Source organism: Entelurus aequoreus, linkage group LG12 (genome assembly GCF_033978785.1).
Source record: "Entelurus aequoreus isolate RoL-2023_Sb linkage group LG12, RoL_Eaeq_v1.1, whole genome shotgun sequence".
In the NCBI taxonomy this organism is placed as follows: Eukaryota; Metazoa; Chordata; class Actinopteri; order Syngnathiformes; family Syngnathidae; genus Entelurus; species Entelurus aequoreus.
Window position 1 is genome coordinate 40138113 of NC_084742.1, and position 14652 is coordinate 40152764.

Consider the following 14652-nt stretch of genomic DNA (forward strand, 5'->3'; position numbering starts at 1 on the left):
AGATGCATAGTCTGACAATAACAGAATAAAAATAATAGCATATTTCCTCAGGTTGGGATACTTTTCTCCCTTAAGGTTGTCTGAAAGTAACAGTTTGTTGTACTCCGACAGACATTCTTCAATCTGCCGCTATCAAGTTGCACACATGCCTTTTTGCTTGCATCTCCAGCTCTGACGTGACCTTCTGAAAGTTAAAATGACGGCGTTGCAGCTTTGAGGTCAGATTTAGAGTAATATTTCATTTCAACATTCATGAGCTGATCATATTTACCCCTAGGTGGGTAGAGTAGCCAGAAATTGTACTCAAGTAAGAGTACTTTATTACTCAAGTAAAAGTAAGAAGTAGTCACCCAAATATTTACTTGAGTAAAAGTAAAAAGTATGTTGTGAAAAAACTACTCAAGTACTGAGTAACTGATGAGTAACCTGTTCGTTTAATGATGACGGCAAAAAATAATGCACAAAAACATAAAAATAGCAATGAGCAAATTCAGAGCCAGGGATATCTCTTAAGCAACTAAAGCAATAGTATATATTAAATAATAATACATTAACATAAAAAAAATTAAGGCAAATTGAGCCACAATAACTTAACAGCACCATAGGCTCAGTAGGCAGAGATTACAAAGGAAAATAACAAGTTAGCCTTTAAGCAACCCATAAACTGATAGGTGTGGGCTGCACGGTGCACCTGGGAACACACTGTGCACTTCTGATTGGTGTTTCTATACATGCGTGAGTGTGTGTGCGACTGTGCGTGTGAGTGTGTTTGTGTGTCTGTCTGTCTATGAGGCTGTAGTGTGTTAGGGTTTACTGGTACTTTTCAGAGGCGGTATAGTACCGATTATGGTTAATTAGTATCTCTGTACTATGCTAATACCGGTATACCGTACAACCCTAATCAGTACTGTGGTACCTTTTACGGGCTACGAGCTGTCTCTCGACTAATTGTTATACTTTAGGTTGCAAGCAAACATTAAGGTTATGAGCATACTTGCCAACCTTGAGACCTCCGATTCCGGGAGGTGGGGGGTGGTGTGGGGCGTGGTCGGGGGTGGGGCGGTGGCGGGGCGGTGGGCGTGGTTGGGGCGTGGTTAAGAGGGGAGGCGTATATTTACAGCTAGAATTCACCAACTCAAGTATTTCATATATATTTCATATATATATATATATATATATATATATATATATATATATATATATATATATATATATATATATATATATATATATATATATATATATATATGAAAAACTTGACTTTCAGTGAATTCTAGCTATATATATATATATATATATATATATATATATATATATATATATATATATATATATATATATACATATATATATATATATATATATATATATATATATATATATATATATATATATATATATATATATATATATATATATATATATATATATATATATATATTTTATTATACATACAAATAAAATAAATACTTCAATTTCAGTGTTCCGGAGGCTATCCAGTAGATGGCAGTATTGTCCTGTTTAAGAGTGTCACAACATTGCTGATTACGGCAGACGAACTGCTTTACGGTAGACGAAAACGTGACTGCTGTTGTTGTGTGTTGTTACCGCGCTGGGAGGACGTTAATGAAACTGCCTAACAATAAACCCACATAAGAAACCAAGAACTCGCCCTCGATCATTCTACAGTTATAACGTGATTGGGCAGGCACGCTGTTTATATTGTGGGAAAGCGGACGTGAAAACAGACTGTCGCCGCTGTCCCCACTCAGGTCCGCATTGAGCTGGAGGGGGCGTGGCCTCCAGCTCCGGCTGAATTCCGGGAGTTTATCAGGAGAACATTTCTTCCGGGAGGTTATCGGGAGAGGCGCTGAATTCCGGGAGTCTCCCGGTAAAACCGAGAGGGTTGGCAAGTATGGTTATGAGCCTCGCATCCTTATTTGGAGTAGCGAATGCCACAGGATACCTTGTAAGATCATCCAGTGTCTTACTCGCGAGCAGTGTTGGAACTAACGTGTTACAAAGTAACGCGTTACAGTAACGCCGTTAGTTTCGGCAGTAACTAGTAATCTAACGCGTTATTTTTTATATTCAGTAACTCAGTTACCGTTACTACATGATGTTATTTTACGTTATTTTTTATGTAGTATCGGCTAGAAACAGAAGATCTGAGTGTGTTTTATTGGAGCGCTGCGGTGTCGTCCTTCTGTGTCACAAGGAAAAGAAAAGGCGTGCTTTGTGTGGGTGGGGGCGGGGGGACTCCCAGACCGTAGTCGAAGAGCGCAGGGGAGACGTTCCTCCAGGGCCTATGTACTTCAGGGGTAACACCCTTCACTTTTCCCGGCAGTGGGTCTTTACAGCTCCGGACTCGAGGGTGAATGACGAGGCCGGCGATTTGTTGCAACTTTGTGACTTTATTGGTGTCTTTCCCTAAGCTAGAGCACCTGCTCACACTCACTGTTGCCCTCCCTCACCTCTCTCGCCCACTCACTCACTGACGTCACTCACCTCACATGCTGTCATATCTTAAAGGGCCACACACACACACACACACACACGCTACTCTCATAACAACTAACAAGACATCATGGCGAAGCCAGAAGTCGAGAACATTCTCACTACTTTTCTTTTGTCGAGCACAAAGAAAATAATATTTTAGTTAAATGTAAGTTGTGTCTTGGATCAAAGATCCCATCTACTTAAAGTTAAAGTTAAAGTGCCATTGATTGTCACACACACACTAGGTGTGGCGAAATTATTCTCTGCATTTGACCCATTACCCTTGATCAACCCCTGGGAGGTGAGGGGAGCAGTGAGCAGCAGGAATACTGCCCGGGAATACTGCCCAAAACAGCAATTCAAATCTGCTGAAACAGCTACAAAAGCAACATGCTTCGACGGAGCTAGTAAAGAAAGACACAGACTCCGATGCCACTTCAGCTCCACTTAAGGATTGTAACGGAGGGACTGCTAGCCAGGACAACATTGATAGAGCCATTGCACAGTATGTGCTAGAAGACATGCAGGCTATTTCTACAGTGGAATCATCCGCTTTCAGGCAGCTAATTAGCATGATACCGGCGTCAAACAGTAAATGGCACGGAAAACATGTTCCAAGTACCTGGACAGTGAGTACATAAACATGGAAAGCGAGCTAAAGAAAACACTCCAAACTCTGCCTCTGCTCATCATTCATCATTGAAGGTACACACACTGTCAATTCTCTTATATACTCTTTCATTCTAGACTTCTAGAGTGTTTAATTATCACATCACTCTAAATGTATAGACTATAAAGTTCACAAACATAAAGAGGGGTACTAGTGGGCCAGGGCAATCTTTCCTTATCTCTAAACTAAAACTGGGGAAATGTGTAGAGTGTTCTAGGCTTCAGTACAGTGTTGATCTCCTGAATACATGATTTTATTTCCGAATTACTTGAGAGAGAAAAAAAATGCCTCGTTAGGCTTTGTGTATGTCATGTGTGCCTTCCTTGGGTGAAGCCAGGTTTACAGCTATGCTGTTATTATGCTGTTTGTTACTTATGTATGTTATGTTGCAGCTATGTATATATAGTTTTGTCAATTTGTTCTGGCCTGAAATACATTGGCCCTTTGAAACATATCTTTGTCTTTGTGTGTTGTATGTAGACCACATTGCTTAGCAGAGTTCAGTGATGCAAATGAATGTCAAGTTGATCAACAGATTGTATTATTCTCCAGTGCAATAACAGTACTGAAATGAAGGCTAAAAGGGCATTAATGGGAGCTTAAAAAAAAAAAGTAGAAGAAGTAACTAAATAGTTACTTTTCACAGTAACGCAATACTTTTTGGTGTAAGTAACTGAGTTAATAGCTGAGTTACTTTTTAAATAAAGTAACTAGTAACTGTAACTAGTTACTGGTTTTCAGTAACTAACCCAACACTGCTCGCGAGCATTTGTTTAAAGACAGCTTGTTTTGAGAGGCAGAGTTGTTAGATGCAAATTAACCACGCCCCCTGACGCTCCGCTAAAATGTTTTGAAGTTTTTTAGCTTTCTTGCTATTATTGTGGTTTTGGACATTGGTGCGGTCACAAGCCATTTTTACCACAACACAAAATCCCAGATGATAGAACGAGAGCAACTGCTCACAGTGGTTTGTTGTCGGCACTAAAGAAGGAGGCAAAATGTGGACGGACAATAGCGAGGAATGACGTACAGGTCTGGAACTATACGCTGACTAAGGTTAAACTTCTACCAAGTGGAACTTTCTAATGCTAGAACCTGGACGTTTACATGTGCATATTGACAATAAAAGGCTTTTCTATTCTACATCATGTAAACAACTGCGCTGCACGGCTGCTTCGAGTTGTAAATAAATTGAGGTTTAAGGCTTTAAGGCAGGGGTGTCAAGTGTACGGCCCAATCAGGCCTCCGAACAGGTTTTATCCGGCCCGCGGGATGAGTTTGCCAAGTATAAAAATGTACCTGAAATTTTTTAATGAAAAAAAATGCTGTTCTAAATGTGTCCTCTGGATGTCGCAATAACAATTCTTTGTATATTTGTAGATGATGCTACATATGTACAAAATAAACCACATGATGTTAGTACATCAGTCGAGGAAAATGTGTAAACTACATAAATAACATACTGAAATTTGATGTTAATATAATTTTTTTATCTTGATAGATTGAAAATTAACACTAATGAGTTGACTGAACATTATCCCATTTTATTCAGAAAATATAAATAACAAATAAAGATAGAATACTATTAACCGCAGCATGTAAGTGTAAAAAAACCCCAACAACATTATGATTTGTACATTTTCAGAATGTACTTGTTCTATTTTTAAACAAAGAACATCATCTGAAGTCTTTATTTTTAAGTTATCGTGCCGTGATTTTACCAGTCCGGCCCACTTGGGAGTATATTTTTCTCCATGTGGCCCCCCATCTAAAATGAGTTTGACACCCCTGCTTTAAGGTATGCTATGAGCGACAACGTGAATGTAATAACACATTTTATAATTTACATGTTCATTGCCAAACACAGTAGGCACTGATCTAATTACAATTAGTTTTTAGGAAAATCATTCTTTATTTTGCTGGCGGACCGTGATGCTCTTGTCTTACAGTAGAAGGCTAACCTAGCCACATATCATTCACACATTTCTAACCAACTGTTAATACTTACCGACGTCTCCTCCGTTGCAATACATAGTTGGCACCATTAAAAGTCGTTTTTGGAAAATCCATATTTTGGTTTGTGGTTGAAGCAGGATTATTCTTTGCACACACTCGGACCGACTTCATTACCATTACAGAGGAATTGCTCTTTTCTTGGAATGGTGCCTATCGTTCACAATCATTATGAAAGACATGACTAAGGATTTAATTGTTTTTAATGCATTCTAACTCGTAAATAAAAGTCCGCCCATAAAACCCAATACACAACCATCCAAAAACCGCCAATTATACCCCATTTACATTTCGAGACTTAAATATTAACCAAGTAGTGATATTGTCATTATAAGCGCTAACACCTACAATAGTGGCGCTGGTGCTGCTCCCCCAACAAACTACTGCAGAGTACAGGGCAATGGCCACAACAGACTGAAAAAAGATCTTGCTGCACACATTAAAGCAGTGTTTTTCAACCACTGTGCCGTGGCACACTAGTGTGCCGTGAGATACAGACTGGTGTGCCGTGGGAGATTGTCATTTCACCTCCATCCATCTATTTGGGTTAAAAATATTTTTTGCAAACCAGTAATTATAGTCTGAAAATTGTGTTGTTGTTGTTGAGTGTCGGTGCTGTCTAGAGCTCGGCAGAGTAACCGTGTAATACTCTTCCATATCAGTAGGTGGCAGCCGGTAGCTAATTGCTTTGTAGATGTCGGAAACAGCGGGAGGCAGTGTGCAGGTAAAAAGGTGTGTAATGCTTAAACCAAAAATAAACAAAAGGTGAGTGCCGCTAAGAAAAATAATTGAAGCTTAGGGAAGGCTATGCAGAACGAAACTAATACTGAACTGGCTACAAAGTAAACAAAAACAGAATGCTGGACGACAGCAAAGACTTACTGTGGCGCAAAGACGGCGTCCACAATGTACATCCGAACATGACATGACAATCAACAATGTCCCCACAAAGAAGTATAAAAACAACTGAAATATTCTTGATTGCTAAAACAAAGTAGATGCGGGGAATATCACTCAAAGGAAGACATGAAACTGCTACATGAAAATACCCCCCAAAAAAGAGAAAAAGCCACCAAAATAGGAGCGCAAGACAAGAACTAAAACACTACACACAGGAAAACAGCAAAAAAACTCCAAATAAGTCAGGGTTTGATGTGACAGGTGGTGACAGTACACCTACTTTGAGACAAGAGCTATAGTGATGCATTCTTGGTTATGGTTTAAATTCATATCCAACAATTGCGACAACGACTTTTTACTGTCAACTGAGTTTTGTTTTTTAATGATTTCTGCTGGTGGTGTGCCTCCGGATTTTTTCAACTCAAAAAATGTGCCTTGGCTCAAAAAAGGTTGAAAAACACTGCATTAAAGGACATTAAATTACACATTCTATTAGCTGCATTGCTGGCTACCTAGAACGAGCCGATTTGTGCATGTTAAAATGCAAAAAAAAACAAACAAAAAAAACTTTTGTGTTCTTGTCTCTCGCAATGATTGTGAAAAAAGTGAAGTTCCCTTTCAAAAGTTGTCTCATAAATTGTAAGCCTTAAACATGCATTTTTTTTTTGTCGTCTTGGTTTTACGTTGCCTCTGGAGAAAATGACTACAGTCAAACGACCAGATTTTTTTTTTCCTTTCACATTTTAATTACGTCGTCTTGCCGACGCACCATCTTCCGCGCCGCCTGATTGACACACCTGACTGTTGCCTTTCCTGATTGTACTGATGCATTTTGTGGCACGCTCGCAGGCGTGGAGCAGAGTGCAGCTTTGATTAGCTAATAAGACAACTCATTACTCAGCCTCAAGATTTCCCACTAAATGGGAACCCATTTCGATGATTAGCCGTTTCATTCGAAGCTTTTTTTTTTCAACTGCAACCCCTCACACACCCCAGCTTGCCTGGTATCTTGCTGTGGGGGATAGAATGTAGCCCGAGGCCCATGATTTCCCTGAGCAAGCAGTCTGCGATTGCACACCTGCCTCATGAAGCCTTAAATTTTGTCCGACTGCATATTTCCACTATTTATCTCTTTTTATCATTCCCATCTTATTCCCTCCCGTGCTAAAATATGGATACAGAGCAAGCATTGCTATGCCACTATTTTCCAAACAATTTGATTGTGTGCCGAGATACTGGCAGTACCGTAGTGCAGTCCAATTTCAATTCTTAATCTGCAAGCTTTCTGCTTAATTAGTTTTCTATGTTATTAAACACAATATTTTTTTTTTACGCCGAGCAGCTGATTGACAAAGTCTTTGAAATAATACATAATTATCTTTGTTTTTGCATATTTTCCCCTCAAACAGCCAGTTTTATTAGCTGGGACTGGGAAAGCTCCACAAAGCAACAGTTGGGGAGGACATATGGCGGGCAAAACGTGAAAACCGGCGAAACGGTCTTTGCATACAGATGTTTGATTGGCTATAACACTACACTGAACAAAAACCGAGCGTTAATCATAATTTTCTACACCGGCAATAAAACGGTTGACTCTCCCTTATCATCTTATGACGTGGATCTTTTACTGGGCTGGACTAGAAACGCAGGAGAAAACACGAGCATCATGATATGGGGGTGCTGAATGTAAAAGTTAATTCACACTTTTGTAGCAGATTTAACTCCCTTTTGTCAGATTTAGCTAATTTACATCATGTGTGTACGTTTAAATTAAATATTGACTCTAAATATTATATCCCAATGTTAAATCTAAACCTAGATGTTAAATGTTTAATTTGAATCCAAATTTGAGCGTTAAATGTTAAATCGAAACCTACATGTTTAATCTAAACCTAAATCTTAAATCTAAATGTAAGCGCTAAGTGTTCAATCTACACCTAAATGTTAAATCAAAACCTAAATCTTTAATCTAATTATAAATGTTGAATCCAAACCTAAATCTTCAATGTAAGTCTTCAATTTAAACCTAAATGTAAAATTTAAACCTAAATCTTAAACCTAAACATAAATGTTGGATCCAAACCTACATGTTAAATCTAAACCTAAATGTTACATTTAAATCCAAATGTGAGCGCTAAATGTTAAATGTGAGCGTTAAATCGAAACCTGCATGTTTAATCTAAACCTAAATCTAAATGCTAAATGTTCAATCCAAACCTAAATATTAAACCTAATTATAAATGTTAAATCTAAATCTAAATCTTTAAACATAAATGTAAAATCTAAACCTAAACATAAATGTTGAATCCAAACCTAAATGTTACATGTAAACCTAGGTATTAAATCTAAACCTAAATGTTACATTTAAATCCAAATGTGAGCGCCAAATGTTAAATGTGAGCGTTAGATCGAAACCTGCATGTTTAATCTAAACCTAAATATAAATGCTAAATGTTCAATCCAAACCTAAATGTTCAATCCAAACCTAAATATTAAACCTAATTATACATGTTCAATCCAAATCTACATCTTTAAACATAAATGTAAAATCTAAACCTAAACATAAATGTTGAAACCAAACCTAAATTTTACATCTAAACCTAGATGTTAAATCTAAACCTAAATGTTAAATTGAAATCCAAATGTGAGCTCTAAATGTTAAATTTGAGCATTAAATGTTGAATCGAAACATACATGTTTAATCTAAACCTAAATCTTGAATCTAAATGTAAGCGCTAAATGTTCAATCTAAACGTAAATGTTAAATCTAAATCTAAATCTTAAACCTAAACATAAGTGTTGAATCCAAACCTAAATGTTAAATCAAAATGTTCAATCTAAACCTAATTGTGAAATATAAACCTACATGTAAAACCTAATCATAAATGTTGAATCCAAACCTAAATGTTAAATCTAAAACTAGATGTTAAATATAAACCTAAATGTTAAATGTAAATTCTAATGTGAGTACTAAATGTTAAATGTGAGCGTTAAATTGAAACCTACATGTTTAATTTAAACCTAAATCTTAAATCTAAATGTAAGCGCTAAATGTTCAATCTAAACTTAAATGTTCAGTCCAAACCTAAATCTTAAACCTAAACATAAATGTTAAATCCAAACCTAAATCTTACATCTAAACCTAAATGTTAAATACAAATCTTTAAAGGCCTACTGAAACCCACTACTACCAACCACGCAGTCTGATAGTTTATATATCAATGATGTAATCTTAACATTGAAACACATGCCAATACGGCCGGGTTAACTTATAAAGTGCAATTTTAAAATTCCCGCCACACTTCCGGTTGAAAAACTCCTTTGGATATGATTTATGCGCGTGACGTCACAAAATCCACGGAAGTGGTTGGACCCCATCGACCCGATACAAAAACTTCTTGTTTTCTTCGACAAAATTCCACAGTATTCTGGACATCTGTGTTGGTGAATCTTTTGCAATTTGTTTAATGAACAATGGAGGCTGCAAAGAAGAACGTTGTAGGTGGGATCGATCGGTGTATTAGCGGCTAAGTACAATACTTACAGCAACACAACAAGGACTACTTACTACGCCTAGCCGATGCTTGCCGCCAAACCCACGGATGAAGTCCTTCGTCGCGCCGTCGATCGCTGGAACGCAGGTGAGCACGGCTGTTGATGGGAAGATGAGGGCTGGCTGGCGTAGGTGGAGCGCTAATGTTTTTATCATAGTTCTGTGAGGTCCGGTTGCTAAGTTGCTAAATTACCCTTAGCATCGTTAGCAACAGCATTGTTAAGCCTTACCAGGCTGAGAATTTTTAACCGTGTAGTTACATGTACATGGTTTAATAGTATTGTTGATCTTCTGTCTATCCTTCCAGTCAGAGGTTTATTTATTTTGTTTCTATCTTCATTTGTGAACGATGCTATCACGTTAGCTCAGTAGCTAAGTGTGTCACCGATGTATTGTCGTGGAGATAAAAGTCACTTTAAATGTCCATTTCGCGTGCTGGACTCTCATTTTCAAGAGGATATAGTATCCGAGGTGGTTTAAAATACAAATCTGTGATCCACAATAGAACAAGGAGAGAGTGTGGAATCCAATGAGCCAGCTTGTACCTAAGTTACGGTCAGAGCGAAAAAAGATACGTCCATCACTGCCTCTCTAGTCCTTCACTGTAACGTTCCTCATCTACGAATCTTTCATCCTCGCTCAAATTAATGGGGTAATTGTCGCTTTGTCGCTCCGAATCTCTCTCGCTCCATTGTAAACAACGGGGAATTGTGAGGGATACTAGCTCCTGTGACGTCACGCTACATCCGGTACAGGCGAGGCTTTTTTTATCAGCGAGCAAAAGTTGCGAACTTTATCGTCGATTTTCTCTACTAAATCCTTTCAGCAAAAATATGGCAATATCGCGAAATGATCAAGTATGACACATAGAATGGATCTGCTATTCCCGTTTAAATTGAAAAAAATCATTTCAGTAGGCCTTTAATCTAAATGTGAGCATTGAATGTTACTTCTTAACCTAAATCTTAAATCTAAACCTAAATCCAGATGTGAGTGCTGTAGGGTTAAATTTGAGCATTAAATGTTAAATCTAAACCTAAATGTTAAATGTAAATTCTAATGTGAGCGGTAAATGTTAAATTTGACCGTTAAATTGAAACCTACATGTTTATATTAAACCTAAATCTTGAATCTAAATGTAAGCGCTAAATGTTCAATCTAAACCTAAATCTTAAACCTAAACATAAATGTTAAATCCAAACATAAATCTTAAATCCAGACCTAAATGTCAAATACAAATCTTAAATCTAAATATGAGCGTTGAATGTTACATCTAAACCTAAATCTTAAATCTAAACCTGAATCTAAATTTGAGCGCTAAATCCCTTGTCAAGTGTAAAGATGAATATTTACAGGATGTCGATATTCCACCAATCCGACGCCTCTCAGCCGCACCCACATTTCTGCCTCTCAGTGCAGACGCTCCTACACCTTTCTTACTGCGGAAGAAGGAAACATGACGGATGCAAATGTTTGCTCCACACATGTGAGTGTGCGTGGTGTTTTGCATGAAGACAATTAGACACTCAAACACGCCGGCGATCCACTTCCGCATTTGACAACGAATGGAATTGATTCTTACACCGAGTGATGCAGTCTGTTGGAATACACCTAATTCTAGTTGTATGTCTTTCAGCATTTAGCTGCACTCTTACTTCATGATTGTGTCACATATGAACATCATGTTGCTGGAAACAACGCGGTCACTGTCATGTAAGTTTGCTTTGGATCTGTTCTAAAAAAGATGTCTTCATTTCGAGCTAAATGGTAAAAACATGATCATAGTGAGTGTGAAGTCATCATTTAAATGCACTTAAATGTAGAATACATGTATAATATATTTATATTATTCACATGTGAATAATGCTGTATAGGATGTGTCTATTGTGAAAGAACTGTGGTGTTGAATTTACTTTAATTCACACTCACTATAATCATGTTTTTACCACTTAGCTCACAATTAAGACATGTTCTTTAAAACCAATACAAAGCAATTCTGTCAGGTGATTGCTTATATGACAGCAACATAATGTTCATATGCGACACTATCATGAAGTAAGAGCGCAGCGAAATGATGGAAGACACATACAAATAGAAATAGGTGTATTCCAACAGACTTCATCACTCGGTGTAATTAGAAGTAATTCCATTAATTTCAAAGGCGGAAGTGCAGCGTCGACGTGTTTGCATGTCTAATTGTCTCAACACACCATGCACACACACACACGTTTGCAACTAACATTTTTTTTAAATTATGCAGCTTTATTGGCATTATTTGTCATTACGCATCTGTCATGTTTCTTTCTACTGCAGTAAGAAAGGTGTAGGAGTGTCTACAGTGCTTTATTCGACACGGATGACCCCATTATAGCGTCTTTGGTGATATTCGTTGGCATCAAAAAATATCCTTAATGGTATTAATAAACTAGATGAATACATCTCTGGTAGGCTCAACAGCATATTAGACTTAAGACTTAGACAAACTTTATTGATCCACAAGGGAAATTGTTCCACACAGTAGCTCAGTTACAAAGGTTGGAAATGGTAAGGATGGAAAGCATAATGCAGGTATAAAGTACACTAAAAATGTACCATAGTAGCAATATAAAATATAACATATGTAATATTTACATGTTATACATACAGTATATAATAAATACTCGATATATTATTGTATTATGTTGAATATACTGAATCTTGATATAGCTAAATAATGAGACAAAAAAAAGAACTTCACATGATAAAAACAACTGCAGACATGAATTGTAGATAAGACTAATATTTGTAGCAGGAAATAAACAGCAAACAAACGTATCCTTTTTCTCATTAGCTCACAGCACCATTTTTATGTCATTCAAATACGTTACTTAGCGATGCACGAATACATCCAAATTTGTCTTTCACTTAATTTGTGGACCCCTCAGATGTAAATACATGATGTGCCTCTAATCTTTTCTTATCTAAATACCGTAAGTGTCAAGTGAAGTGAGGTAGCAGTAACCTCTTGGTGATGGTGGATTGTTTAATCTTTAAAAACATATATTTTTCTTAAGAGTGTAAAAATCTATTCCATCCCATTTAAAATATATTTTTCATGATCACTTTTATATTGGCCTCTAAACCTTTCAAAATAAGCCTATATCTGCAATAATTCAGGCAAATAAACAGTAGCCTAATTGGGCCTGAAACCCAAACTGCCCTGATGTACCTCTAGGTCAGGGGTCAGCAAACCGCGGCTCTCGAGCTGCATGCGGCTCTTTAGCACCGCCCTAGTGGCTCCCTGGAGCTTTTTCAAAAATGGAAAAAGATGGGGGGGGGGGATATATTTGTTGTTTTAATAATGTTTCTGTAGTAGGACAAACATGACACAAACCTTCCTAGTTGTTAGAAAGCCCACTGTTGAATATGTTTGTGTTTATGCTTCATTAATGACAGTATTTGGCCAGTGCCGTTTTGTCCTACTAATTTTGGCGGTCCTTGAACTCACCAAAGTTGGTTTACATGTTCAACTTTCTCCGACGCTGCCACAGAAAGATGTGTTTTCTGCCACTCCTTCTTTGTTTCATTTTGTCCACCAAACGTTTTATGCTGTGCGTGAATGCACAGAGGTGAGCTTTATTTATGTCATTGACTTACGTGGAGTGCTAAAAACCCATGCTAATATGATATTTAGGCTAGCTGTATGTACATATTGCATCATTTTGCCTTGTTTGTAGGTATATTTGAATTAATTTAATTTCCTTTACTACTCTGTGGCCTAGTGGTTGGAGTGTCCGCCCTGAGATCGGTAGGTTGTGAGTTCAAACCCCGGCCGAGTAGTACCAAAGACTATAAAAAATGGGACCCATTACCTCCCTGCTTGGCACTCAGCATCAAGGGTTGGAATTGGGGGTTAAATCACCAAAAATGATTCCCGGGCGCGGCCCACTGCTCCCCTCACCTCCCAGGGGGTGAAGAAGGGGATGGGTCAAATGCAGAGGACACATTTCACCACACCTAGTGTGTGTGACAATCATTGGTACTTTAACTTTAACTTTATGTCCTCTGTGTATTTAATTTATATTTGCATGTCTCATGACACACTATCTGTATGTAGTATTGGCTGCATTTCTGATTGTGTGCCATGTTGTTCCAGACCACAGCAAACGTTACCCAGCTTGCAAAGATTGTAATAAATCCATTAGAAGAAGACAGCCTGTCCTTTTCCTTTAACTTGGGAACACACATCTGTACCTTTGGCAGTTTTAAGCCAGTGATTTCTAGGAGTTATCTAACCCTCTGAGACACTTACTTAATGTGTTGACTTCATTATAACACTTACATGAGGTGTTTAACTTTTTGTGGCTCCAGACAGATTTGCTTTTTGTATTTTTGGTGCGATATGGCTCTTTCAACATGTTGGGTTGCCGACCCCTGCTCTAGGTCACGTGATTGCAACCCACCTATAGTCTGGAAAATACGGCAAGTACATCAAAGTAATAATTTTGCTCCTTTGTGCTTTTGAGGCTGCAATAAGTCCAGCACCCGGAGGAAGGTGAAACATTGTGGTGCACTAAAGTTTGGATGCAGTGTACAAACGCCGCACGCAGAGGTGGGGAGAGTAGCCCAAAACTTTACTTCAGTAAGAGTACCATTACTTTCCAGTAATATGACGCAAGTAAAAATAATAAGTAGTCAATCAAATAATTACTAGAGTAGGAGGAGGTATTCTGTATTAAGTATTAAAGGCCTACTGAAATGCATTTTTTTAATTTAAACGGGGATAGCAGATCCATTCTATGTGCCATACTTGATCATTTCGCGATATTGCCATATTTTTGCTGAAAGGATTAAGTAGAGAACATCAACGATAAAGTTTGCAACTTTTGGTCGCTGATAAAAAAAGCCTTGCCTGTAACGGAAGTAGCGTGATGTCGCAGGTTGAAAAGGCTCCTCACATTTCCCCATTGTTTACACCAGCAGCGAAAGCTATTCGGACCGAGAAAGCGATGATTACCCCATTAATTTGAGCGAGGAT